The sequence below is a fragment of the Lemur catta genome, chromosome 1 (assembly GCF_020740605.2).
Source record: "Lemur catta isolate mLemCat1 chromosome 1, mLemCat1.pri, whole genome shotgun sequence".
In the NCBI taxonomy this organism is placed as follows: domain Eukaryota; kingdom Metazoa; phylum Chordata; class Mammalia; order Primates; family Lemuridae; genus Lemur; species Lemur catta.
Window position 1 is genome coordinate 279,638,037 of NC_059128.1, and position 13,614 is coordinate 279,651,650.

Genomic DNA, 13,614 nt, shown 5'->3' on the forward strand with positions numbered 1-13,614 from the left:
AGTTTGTACAGGCTTAACAAACAATCTCCATCCACCCACAAGAGGGAAGATTTTTGTCTTTCATTATTCAGGAGGTTTTTTTTCTTTTCCTGTTGATAACTTTATAGAAGGTTGTTTTAGGTCTCCATTTTTAAAATCCCACATTACATGTTTGTGTAGTTAGATATTAACCCTTTTAGTAATTATACTTGTTTTTTTAAATTGTATATTGTGGTATAATCAACAGGAAGATGATGCCTCAGGCATGTTTACAGCTTTTCTATTGCACTATTAAATTCTTTTCACAGTATTTACATCACTGCTAATTTGAATGTGATGCAGATTAGAAATCTTGCTCCCTTATATTGTATATGGTACAATGGTGTAACATAAGATTTAGAATATTTTTTGTATGTTTATTTAGCATATCCATTCTAGCCAAATTTGGAAGACTTGATTATCTGATCTTTTGGACTACACACAAAACAAATATGCAGAGTGTCTTAAAAACTAATATATGTACAAGTCAATAAATCATATTAAAATTTAATCAATAAATAGCTGTTAAGTTGTGTCTGGTTTGAAACTTACCATTTTCCAGGCATACTTAACTGTTACTACATGGTACAAAATATTCTCATGTTAATACGCTAACAAAGAATTCAGGTAGCAAACTTATTTGATTATATTTGGTCACTCATTTATTGAGAAAGATTTATGCTCAACATCCAACTAAGAAGTAACCAAACTAGTGAAGTATTTTTGACCCCAAAAAGGCTTTTGAATTTTGAAGCATTTCTGATGCTATAGGCCTTCTCAGTGAGACCATTCATAAATGTTGTGTTCCATTTGAGAAACCACAATGTCAGCAACAGCAAATCAGTGTAATCTGCAAGCCGTGTCTTGTTTCCATAATTAAACAGACAGTACTAACATGATCCCTTGCAGCCTGCGGCCCCGGACAGCACGGCAAAGATTCACTCATTGATCTTCACAGTGAACTTCGGGTTGGAGTTGAGAGGCACACATTGGTTCCCTTTCTACAGATGGAGAAATTACAACACAGAGAAGAGTCTCTAGAAATCTAAAATAACTGGTTAAAGGTGAATTACTGAACCAGATATTTAGGTAAATTTAAACAACTATTTTGCTTGAGTTTTATTTGAATTAAATTTCAAATTTTAATTGACTGTAATTTCAATATTATCAAAATGTCAATTAAGATACATTTAAAAAGTGGAATTTCTACTTTAGCAGGATTCTTTATCCCTTGCTTGGCATACATGTACCATCTGGATGGAGAAGAAAAGAGAAAAGCAAAGCAAAGAAAAGAAAAGAAAGCTCTAGATCTTTGAGTTCGTGTCTCAGTAAAAGATCGTCCTAGGGCTTGGTTCTCTATGTTGTCACGATCGGTCAAAGGGTCAGACATTGAACATGTGGCTTCATGAAGACTCCCTCTCTCAATCCTGGCTTTCATTCTTGCTAGACTTTTCTTCACCCTGTTAAATTTTGAAACAACTAATTTTGAATGGAGGTTATTTTATCATAGCTTTCCATGATGTGATTTTTAAAAAGCAATTAAAGGTATTAGCATTTCAAGTCTCGATTTCCAAGTTCTGTGGTGTGCACTCGAAATCCAGCATCTGATTATTGGACTCTGCATAGGTTTAAGATGCATTTCATTTCCTTCCCCTGGGAAGATGTACACTTGAAGGTCTAAAGCAGAGGTGGGGAACCTGTGGCCTTCTGGATCCTTTAATGTGGCCTTTTAACTGAATCCCAGTTTAACAGAACAAATCCTTTCAATAAAGAGATTTGTTCTGTGAAGTTTAGATTCGGTCAGGGGGCCACACTTGGGCATCTGGAGGACCCCAGGGAGACTCTAGAGCTTAGCATTCACTTCTACAGTGATTAAGTATATGATTAACATTTTATCCTTTGACCTTCACTTTAATCAGAATGACTTGCCAGCCAGTCCCCAGGCCTGTGGACAGCAATGGGTGATTTTCTGCTCTTAGAATGAATATGACTTTGGAGTAGTATTAGAGTCTCTAGAGTCAGAATTTGCATTGAAATGGTATGATTAGAATTTAATTGGGATTTTGAAGACTAAAGTAATGACTTCTTAAGGTATTAGTATTTGTCTGTAAACTCTGTTTTTATTGTTGTTGTTTATTTTTGAAAGGGAAAAGTCTTTGTCTTTGGAATAAGGAAGGCATTAAGAAAAGCACAAGAAATTCAAGCTTATAGTTGACCAACTGGACTTTCGCAGAAAGGGATTTTATCAGTGGAAAAGAACTTCGTGAGGGAAAATCTGGTTATTCAGTCTTATATTACAACAGACTGCTTTCTATTCTTTTGGCTAAACTAATGGATTAAGTCCAACTTTTTCCCAAAGTTTTTCCACTAAATTCCTAATGGAAAAAGAAACATGAGGCTAAAATACAGCTTCAGCCATTTTCACTTCATCCTCACTCTCTGTTTCTTGTTGCTCTCAGTTTCCTTCCAACTTCCCATGTGCTTGGAAGACTGTTTCTTCCTATTTGCTATTCATTCTATCAAGTCAAATAGTTTGCTGGGTTAAAAAATAATCAGTCCAAGTTACTCATGTGTGGACTTTTAGATAACCAAAAATTGATGACAAGAAATTTTTTTTCTTTTTGATTTTAGAATATTACAGGTGTACAAATGCTTTGGTCACATAAATTTGCCAAGTCAAAGCTACAAGCATGCCCATTCCTGAAACAGCACACACTGCACCCATTAGGTGTAAATTCACCCATCACCTCCTCCCTCTCCCACTTGCCCCACTCCTGATGAATGTTACTTACATATGTGTATGTAAGTGTTGATCAATTAGTATCAATTTAATGGTGAGTACATGCGGTGCTTGTTTTTCCATTCTTGTGATACTTCACTTAGAAGAATGAGTTCCAGCTCCATCCAGGATAATACAAATGGTATTAGTTCACCATTTTTTTTATTAGTACTCCATGGTATACATATACCACATTTTGTTAATCCACTCATGTACTGATGGGCACTTGGGTTGTTTCCACATCTTTGCAATTGTGAATTGTACTGCTATAAACATTCGAGTGCAGATGTCTTTTTTATAGAATATCTTTTTTTCCTTTGAGTAAATGTCCAGTGGTGGGATTGCTGGATCCAATGGTCATTCTACTTTTAGTTCTTTGAGGTATCTCCATACCACTTTCCATAGAGGTCATACTGGTTTGGCGTCCCATCAGCAGTGTATGAGTGTTCCTATCTCTCTGTATCCACACCAACATTTGTTGTTTTGGGACTTTTTGATAAAAGCCATTCTCACTGCAGTTAAGCAATATCTCATTGTGGTTTTGATTTGCATTTCTCTGATGATTAGAGATGTTGAGCATTTTTTTCTTATGTTTTTTGGCCATTAGTGTGTCTTCTATTGAAAAGTTTATGTTCATGTCCTTTGCCCACTTTTTAATGGGGTTGTTTGATTTTTTTCTTGCTGATTTTCTTGAGTTTGCTGTCTCAGATATGGGCATGCTTGTAATTTCTAATAAAATTACATTCCAGTTATCAACTCTCTATAGTATGTGTAGCATGCAAATATTTTCTCCCATTCTCTAGGTTGTCTGTTTGCTCTAATGATGGTTTCCTTGGCTGTGTAGAAGCTTTTTAATTTGATCAGGTCCCATTTATTTATTTTTGTTGTTGCTGTGATTGCTTTTGGGATCTTCTTCATACATTCATTGCCTAGGCTGATATATATAAGAGTTTTTCCAATATTTTCTTCTGGAATTATTATTGTTTCATGCCTTAGGTTTAATTCTGTTATCCATCGTGAGTTGATTTTTGTAAGAGGTAAGAGGTGTGGATCCTGTTTCACTCTTCTACATGTGGCTATCTAATTTTCCCAGCACCATTTATTGAATAAGGATTCTTTTCCCCAATGTATGTTTTTTGTCTGCTTTGTCAAAGATCAGAGGACAATATGAGTATGGTTTTATATCTGGGCTCTCAGTCCTGTTCCATTGGTCTATGTCTCTGTTCTTGTGCCAGTACCATGCTGTTTTGGTTACTATAGCCTTGGAGTATAGCTTGAAGTCTGGTAGGTTTATGCCTCCCAATTTATTCCTTTTGCTTAAGGTTGCTTTGGCTATATGGGGTCTTCTCTTGTTCCATATGAAACATAGAATTAATTTTTCTAGGTCTGTGAAAAAATGATGTGGGTATTTTAATAGGGATTGTGTTGAATCTGTAGATCACTTTGGGTAGTACAGAAATTTTGACAATGTTTATTCTCCTGATCCATTGTGTGGCATAGTTTTCCATCCGTTTGTATCCTCTGCAATTTCTTTCCTCAGTATTTTGTAGTTCTCCCTATACAGGTCTCTCATTGCCTTAGTTAAATATATTCCTAGATATTTTATTTTCTTTGATGCTATTCTGAAAAGTATAATGTCTTTGATTTGATCCTCAGCTTGACTGTTATGGCATAAATGCACGATGTGTGCACTGATTTTGTAGCTTGAGACTTTGCTGAATTCATTTATAAATTCCAGGAGTTTCTTAGTTGAATCTTTGGGGTTTTCTAGATATAATATCATACCATCAGCAAAGAGTGAGAGTTTGATCTCTTCTTTCCCTATTTGAATACACTTGATTTCCTTCTCTTATCTGATTGCTCTGGCTAGGACTTCCAGAACTGTGTTGAATAGAAGTGGTGATAGTGGGCAACCTTGTGTGGTTCTAGTTCTAAGCAGAACGCTTTCAATTTTTCCCCATTCAGTACAATGTTGGATGTGGGTTTGTTGTATATGGCTCTAATAATTTTGAGGTATGTCCCATCTATGCCTATTTTGTTAAGAGTTCTCATCATAAAAGGGTGCTGAATTTTGTCAAATGCCTTTTCTGCATCTATTGAGAGGATCATATGATCTTTGTTTTTGCTTTACTTATATAGTGAATTACATTTATATAGATTTGCATGTTTGGGATGAACCCCACCTGGTCATGATAAATTGTTTTTTTTTTTTTTTGTTTGTTTGTTCTTTTTTATATACAGTTGAATTCAGTTTGCTAAGATTTTATTGAAAAAATTTGCATTTATATTCATAAGGGATGTTGGTCTGTAGTTTTGTTTTTTACTTGTGTCCTTTCCTGGGTTTGGTATCAAAGTGACATTGGCTTCATAAAATGAGTTGGGGAGGATCCCTTCCTTCTCAATGTTGTGAAAGAATTTCTGCAGTATAGGTACCAGTTCTTCTTTGTGGGTTTGGTAAAATTTGGGAGCGAAACCGCCAGGTCCAGGACTTTTTTGTTGGAAGATTTTTTTAAAAGAATTATATAGAAGATTAATGAAAGGAAAAAGTTGGTTCTTTGAAGAGATAAACAAAACTGATAGGCCTCTTGCTAGACTGACCAGAAGCAGAAAGGAAAGGACTTTAATAAGCTTGATTAGAAATGAAAAAGGAGAAGTCACAACTGATATCACAGAAATACAAAACATCATCTTTCAATACTATAAAAATCTTATGTCCAAAAACTTGAAAATGTGGAGGAAACGGACAAATTCTTAGAAACACATAACCTTCTTAGGCTCAATCAGGAAGAAATAGAGTTCCTGAACAAACCAATATCAAGCACTGAAATAGAAGAATTTTTATTTTTCAATGGGTATGTTGGAAGTGCGTAAAAATAGAAGATCAAGAGAAGGCTATTGATTGGGGTTGGTAGTTAATTTCTAGTAAAATTACAAGAATGGATGGTGGAAGTCCATTCCACCAATTATGTCCTTTCAAAGGACATAATTGATGCATAAGTATAAATGCCATATATGTAGGTAAAAGTCATGTAACTCCAAATACGATACCAGAGAGTTAGGGTTGCCAGACATATTGCACATGAGGGACCTGTCTTGTGTTTAGTAGTTCTTGGCCTGTGTCCTGTATGGACTTTGTTAGGATGCTCTAAATGTCCTGGATTCAACTTTTCTTTTTCAGTGTATTTCAAAGTAGCCTTTAGGCAATTAGTAAAATCTTCACATTTAACTTGAAGTCCTATATATGTATTTGCCCAATCTGACAAATTTACAGAGAATATTCACATAATTCCACACTATGACCATTTCTAGAAGAGAAAAAATACATGTCCCTTTATTTGGAGGTTACAATATCCATACAACTAACAGTAGAGAAAGGGAGTATTCCAAAAACATATATCCTTGGCTTGCCCAATTAGCAAAATTAAATTTCAGCTGAACACAGGGGCCCAGTCTTTGATATCTTCTATGCAGCATGGAGCAGCATGCTCTTTGAGCCTCCATAGCGAGGAATGGTCTTTCCTGGGATACCACCCTGGAATGACGTTGTGAGGGGCTCAGTTGCCCTCCACATGGGTGCAAAGGAGCCCAGATTCTCAAGCCTCAGTTGTAGAGTTAGGCTGATGATTTTTACATTCCTCACCAGCAGTGGAGAGGCAAAATTAAAATGAAAACTAATCATTCTATAAAAGTCCATCACCAAATTTTGTTTGTTTAGCAACCTCTACCACATGATGTAATACTTAACTATAATTTTAATCTTTATTCAGAGCCAAATCTTATCTAGTATCCATGCCTTCCCACACCCTTGCAATATCTAATTTCATCCCTCAAAAATATTCAAGTAAATGAAGGGTAGAACCTACTCAAAATTAGACTCCAAGGAAACTATAATTAATTATAGAGTACTTATTCTTTTAAAAAAATTACAAGTTGTTGACTCTGTTAAGAAACGTGTGATCTCTTAGCTTATTATTATTATTGCAAATTTACTTAATATTATAGAAAAGTAAAGAGCTTCCAAGAAGGTAACTGCAGGAAAGTTCAAAGGGAAGACTTCTTTTTCACTCACTGTAGTTTAACTACACTCTTTCATCTTTATTCAAATCTTAGGATTAAGGATGTTGGATGTTGCATTAAATCAAATCATTACAGGAAGTATGACTGTATCAGGAACTTTTTACAAAAACAAACTTGCAGATCACAAAAGGAAGCTGTGTTTGTGTGCTGACACAGAGTGTTAAACAGCAGTCAGGAGAGCAAGGCAGGATCACAGCCAACTTGGATCTATTTTTGAGGAATTATTTTGTAGGATGTCATAGAATTGTAAGCTCCAAAAAGAAGGCTTTGGTAAACAGAACTCCATTCCAAAAGGATCCACTCCAAAATACTACTTAATGAAATTCATGGGAATGTTATGAGGATGGCAATCCCTAATGACCTGCAGATTTTACAAGCAAACAATCCCACTACTTGTAACTTCTGGCAGTGTGTACTCAGCAAACTCTTGATCACACATTGGTCTCTTGCTATATATAGAATGACATTTGATCTCTGTACCGTGCAGCAAGATGTGTGTCCTTGCTGTCCCCTGATTTCTAAACTCGTTGTAGGCTTGAATTTGCTTTAGCAGAATAGTGACTCATGTTTCTCAAGGCTGAGCTGCTGTTTGGTACATGCTGAAAATCTCACACTGTGTATGTACTTCATCATGACTGAGCCCAATCATACAAGACCAATCAGCTTTAAATATGTACTTTTATGTTCTATGAATTCATACCTCTACTTGTCAAGCCATTTCTGTATTTTTACATGTACCTCCATCACCTTTTTTCCTTTTTTAGTATATGTAATCACTCTAACCTGTGAAATAATAGTAATAGTAAAGACAATAAAGCTAATTTTACGATCTTGAATTTCTGCTCATTTCATTGGAATGGTGATGATGTTACTGTGGTGCTCTGTTAGACAGGAATCGAATATATCCCTAGAAAGCGCAGAGATAAAATTCATTTGACACAAGCTTTTCTATTGATGGTAACCCCAACAGGTCCTAAAACCCTGTTAAGGTGTTGTTTTATATCAGCACCTAAAGAAATGTATTCTGCTTCTTTTCTAATCACAGGAGAGAAAATGAAATCCCTGAATGGTCTCTTTGTGTTGCCTGCTGTTCTGCTCCAGAATGATCATTTCATTTTAGTCAATGATTAAAGACTCAGTAACTATGTAACAACATCCTTTCAGTGCCTGGGGAAACTAGACACACACGCAACAAGGTAGCTGCCACAGCTCCAAACTCTACAGGTGTCTCCTTTGGAACCTTCTCCTTCGGAGTCCTGGCTCATTCATTACAGCATTCTCAGTGGCGGTGAGGCTTTGTTCTTTGACTGAGCATGTGACAGATGGAAACAAACAAGGCTGGTGCAGATAGCAGGAGGTCAAATTTGAGGATACTGTTTGGGCAGAAAAACAAAATGTTTTCCAGAAAGTGCACAGTAATCTGGACCACAATAACAATGCTAGCCAGTGGGACACATTTTATTAATTTTAATTTTCATGGAATTTTTCAGACACATATTATTTTCTGCTCCATTATCTCAAGCGTCGCTTGCTGTTACAGGGTGACCTTGACTGAGAACTGAGAAATCCATGGCCAAGCTGTAAGACAACCTTGCCATCACCACACCACATCCTTGGGGAGGAGAATAAGGGAATTTTTTCCAGCAGCGTATGAAGCTTTGGTTCTGGGCTGGAGACACAGCATCCTGTTGCCATAACTTCTTTTCTCCGAAACCCTTGATTTTATTCACCGGCTCTCAAAAATGTCAGGCCAACAAGATTAACCATGTAATTTTTGTGCAAAAGTCTATATTCTTCCCAGAAACTTTTACCTTGTTCAAGTTATTATTTTCCAAACTGGTCTATTACTTTACCTGAATTGCACACTTGCACTATAATTCTTAGCTTATAAGGTATTTGTGTTTTCACAAATCCCAAGGGCTGCTTTCTGCATTTTTCTTAGTCTGCCTCTACTGGGTCTGCCAAACACTCTTGCTTTTTTTTTTTTTTTTTTTAAGATTTTGTTCACATTAATTTGTTATTTATTATTTTTTTTTATTTTTAGTTGCCAAAAATAATTGTACATTTTAGGGGATACAATGTGATGTTTTGATATATATATATTCATAGTAGAATAATTATACCAATCTAGTAATATCCGTCACCTCATATACTTATTTTTTTGCAGTGAGAAAATTTAAAACATACTCTTAGCAATTTTGCTTACTCTTGACAGTACATGTCTTTGTAAACTCTATTTAACATGCTCACCAGCATGTGATTTAAAGATCTGTCGAAAGTCTGCTAAAAACAACATGCCTGGAGTTTTACAGCAACCCAGCACAACACGTTCTTCTCTGTGCCCACGCCCCTGTGTAGGTCCAGCTGACCTGCTACTTGTTGAAATGTCGTGTAGCATGTTCTGTGGCCAGCATGCCCTTGTGCTCACACCAGCCACACACACATATACACATATACTCACCAGTCTCACGACATCTGGTCATAACTTGGATATGCAGAGAGCAAACAATATACACACCTGTAGGGTTCTGAATACCTAAAACAACTTCAAAGACTCAATACTCCATTTTATACCCAATGAAGGAGGTAGGACACCTGTCATTACCCACACTTTACAAAGGACACCGCAGCTCATTGAAGTTAGTCACCCAGGGTGACCCAGCCGGCCAATGGCAGCCACTGGGGTCATGTCTTCTAGACTGTTGTTAGGTCCCCCAAATTTACAACATGGAAATCTCACTGTGGTGCAGATTTCCATGTGAGATGGATCAAAGTCAGGGCTAATGTCACAGCAGAACAGGTCACCTGGGGAGAGCATGAGGGTGGGAGGCGGGGAGACTGAGTGTGTTAACTGAAGGCCTAGCGTGCTTCCAGGGGGCTGTTATTTAGGGCTGAGAACATGGGATAAGCAACCAGAAGGTACAGATGATATGAAGTGATCAGTCTGACAGGAAAGTACAGAGGATTATGAATGCCACTCACCAAGACTGAAACAGAATCCACACACCTGCTGTTCATCTCAGTAGGGACGGACAGTTGGCCAAAGACTGGACACAGGATGAGCAAGACTAAGAACTCCCAGAGGAAGGTCGGGGTGATTGAGCCTACACATCTAGTTCAGTTCAAAGGTCCTTGCGTTCATTATGATTGCATTGTATCTCCTTAAAACAGACAGGCATTGTTAGGGTCCCATTTTACAGATGATGAAACTGAGGCCCAGAGAAATTAAGGAACTTGCCCACAGTCACACATCTGGCAAGGAGTACAAGCCAAGACTGGCCCACACGGAAGCCTATCTTATTCCCCACACTGCCCTGCCGCCGGGATGGGCTGGTACAGGGTGCACCCAGGTGGGGGGATCCTGATGCTTCTAGAGCAAAGCAGCATTTGCTTGGTGCTCACGTGTTTCTACCATGCGAAAACAAAACCACGGTTGAGGTGTCATGTCACACCGACCTCACCCTCAGGAGTGGAGTTCGTGCTGAAGAGCAGTCATGCAGATACTAACAATGAGGGACTTTGCTTGAGTGCCACCACTCGTGGATAAAAACGGCAGCTTTCAACAGACTGTTCTGGTGAGCTCTAAAAACCTGATTTGTAAGGATTTATGCTAGGCGCCTCAGAGAGACTCTAAGATAATCATTTTAAGATCTTGGCTGATGGAGTGGAGAGACAAAGAGAGCTTTGTAGAGATAAGGAAACATTGTAGAACTGGTGGAGCAAACTAGAATCTGACATTGAACTCTTGGGACCTAATAGGGGCGGGTGTGTGGCCCCAGCATATGCGATCACTGCTGTCACAGTGACCAGGGCTGGGGCAGGAAGGACCAGGCCCCAGACACCAAGAAAATCTAGAAACACAGGACAAGGGAATAAGGGGGTCCTTAGAAGCTGACTTGAGAGAGATGTTCTGACGGGTGGCTCTTGGCAGTAGGGAAGACCCGCCTACAAATCTCTCCATTTCCCGAGCAGGTAAGTAGAGAGGGGCAGACAGGAGAAGAGTGGGGTGCGAATCCATGACGAAGGGTGGAGATGAAGGGAGTGAGGTTTCAGGAGCAGGGACTTAGACCCAGCACCTCCAAATCAGTGGCGGGACTCTGTGCCTAGCAGGAGTCAGGGAAGGAGGGAAGCAGGACAAAAGTCTTACTACTGGGCCAAAATGTGCAGGTTGGAACTGAAGCACCAAGAGGCTGGCAGAGACAGGAGTGGAAGCGGATGGGATACTGGGGCCTCCTCACGGGGAAGAAGGATTTGTGGCAAGCTGGGCCTGGACGAGGGAGCCTTGCTGAGGAATGAGGGGCCTGTAGCATCTTCCTCTCCCCTCAGTAGGAATCAGAGCTGGAAATTCATGTTTCGTTGCTTCCCAGGGCAAGGGCTGGAGGCCGGGAGGCGGGCGCACCACCATGGCCATAGGTGTGGATTTCATCATCACATAAAGTGGTTCCTTGCTTCACTTAATACTTAGCCAGGCAAACTAGACATTTTAACAATCACCTGATTTCCAAGGCAGGTCCACAGAGTGCTGTATCCTCTACGTTAATATTGATTTGGCCACAAACATTGTACTAAGGGAAAGAAAGCAGATCCCTGGAAGAGCGAGACTGTCTGTTTTCTTTTCCTGGGGCTGCTGTAACAGATTTGCACAAACTCTGTGGCTTAAAACAATGGAAATGTATTGCATCACATTTCTGGAGGCCAGAAGTCTGAAATCAGGATGTCGGTAGGACACGCTCCCTTGGAGACCTGCAGGGGAAGGATCCCTCCTGGCCTCTTCTGCCTTTTGGTGGCCTTGGAGGACTTGGTTTGCAGGGTCATAATCTAATCTCTGCCTCCATCTGCACTTGGTGCTTTCCCTGTGTCTTCAAATCGTCTCTCCTCTGTGCACGTCTGTCTCAGTGTCCAATGTCCCCTTTCTATAAGGACACCAGTCACATTGGATTAGGGGCCACCCTGATGACCTTATTTTAATCTGACTACTTTTCAAAAGACCCTATTTCCAAATAAAGTCATACTCTGAGGTACCAGGAGATTAGGACTTCAACACATCTTTCTGAAGGGACATAATTCAACCTGTAACATTATTCTTCCCCATCTGTCTCATCACCAGTCTGTATACCCTCAACCCTCCCAGGCAGAGCCAGGGAAATAAACCAGCATAGGACCCTTGTCCTCAGAAGAGACGAAAGCTCCCCTGAGTTACTGTGAGTGTCCTGCATTTCCCATTTCTGCAGAATGGGCAGAAAAGGCTGACCTCTAGCCGACATTCGTCTTGGTTGGATCATAGCTGCAGGGAAGTTATGCCAATGGACACCCCTTCTGAGAAGGTTTCTGGTTCTCAATGTAAAGAACAAAGAGCTTTCTTCTTTGGAAATTTCCTCTGCTATTTTGCAACAGGAGGACTTTTCAAACCGTCAAAGGCTAGTTGCACCCTCTGCAAGTTAGTAGTATACTGGCCTCCCCCACCCCCCGCCACTGCAGTCACAAAGAGCTTGCTTATTTCTCAACAGCATTGAGACACTTGCAAACACTTGACATCTAGATGCATTTCATAATTCTGCGTCTGCCATTTTTTGTCATTTTGTGCTGACTAGGATAACGGGTAAAGAGAACCATTTTTTGGCAAGCAGGGGATCGGGTTTGCCTCACCAAGCTGGCTCTGCCTCCACCACCAGTTCACAGACTCAGGTCTTCACACCTGCTTCATTTTTCTGAATCAAGAGCACCACACTGCTCTGAGGACGATGCTCCCAAACACTGCGTCCCTTCCCAAACCTCTTCCCATCCAGTGCTAGAGACCTGAGAGCCGCCTGGTCTCCTCTTTCTCCACTCCCGGGCCACCTGTATCTAATCCATCACCAATCCCCACCCACGCGCCTCCTGGAACTGCTCTCCAGTCAGTTTCTTCTTTCATTCTAACCTCCCTTTCCTTAGTTCAGGCCACCGTCATCGCTCATCTGTTTCTTAAGTTTTTAAAAGGGTACATTTTTCACTGGCTACCCTGCCTCTGGGCTTCCTCTTTCCAGCGTCTTCTCCACACCCCACAGTGGTCATTCTCATGTGGAATCTGATCAGATCAGTCCTCATTGACAGCCTGGCCCTGCAGAGTGAAAGCCAAATGTGCTAACATGGGATTCCTGCCTCACCCCCATCTTGTTCCCGGTAACCTCCTCCCTGCTCCTCCCTTTCCCTTGCTCTCTATCGGGAACTACCTGCAGTGCCCCAGACGCTTCCTCCTCTTTCCGCCTCCAGGCCTTGGTCATGCTTCTCCCCCTGTCTGGGAGGCCCCGGCCCGAGCCTGGCCAGGCCCTGCTTGATCTGCTGGCTGCCCGGCCTGTGTGAAGCCTTGCCCGGCTTCCCTGGCAAGGCCTGTGCTCTTCCCAGTGGCGGGATCCCGGCCATGCACAGGACATCTGATAATGCACAGCACCAGCCTCTCCGAAGGCTGTCCTGGCACCGTGGCTGAGTGCACCGTGCCGCTGGGTGGCATGCCATCTCTGCAGCCAGGGCTGCTGGGGGGCTGCTCCCAGGCCCTCCCCCAACTGGGGTAAGCGGCTGCACGTGGGGTCTTCTCATAAGACTGTGGTGCAGTGAGAGAGATCGTGAGACGCTCGCCTAAGGTGCAAAGTTTGAGGGGTGCTAAAAATCTTAGTAATCAATATTATATTTTAATGCAATAGCTTTTAAAGTAAGAAGTAACACAAAAAATCCACGATAGACACAATATCGAAATTTTAACTAAA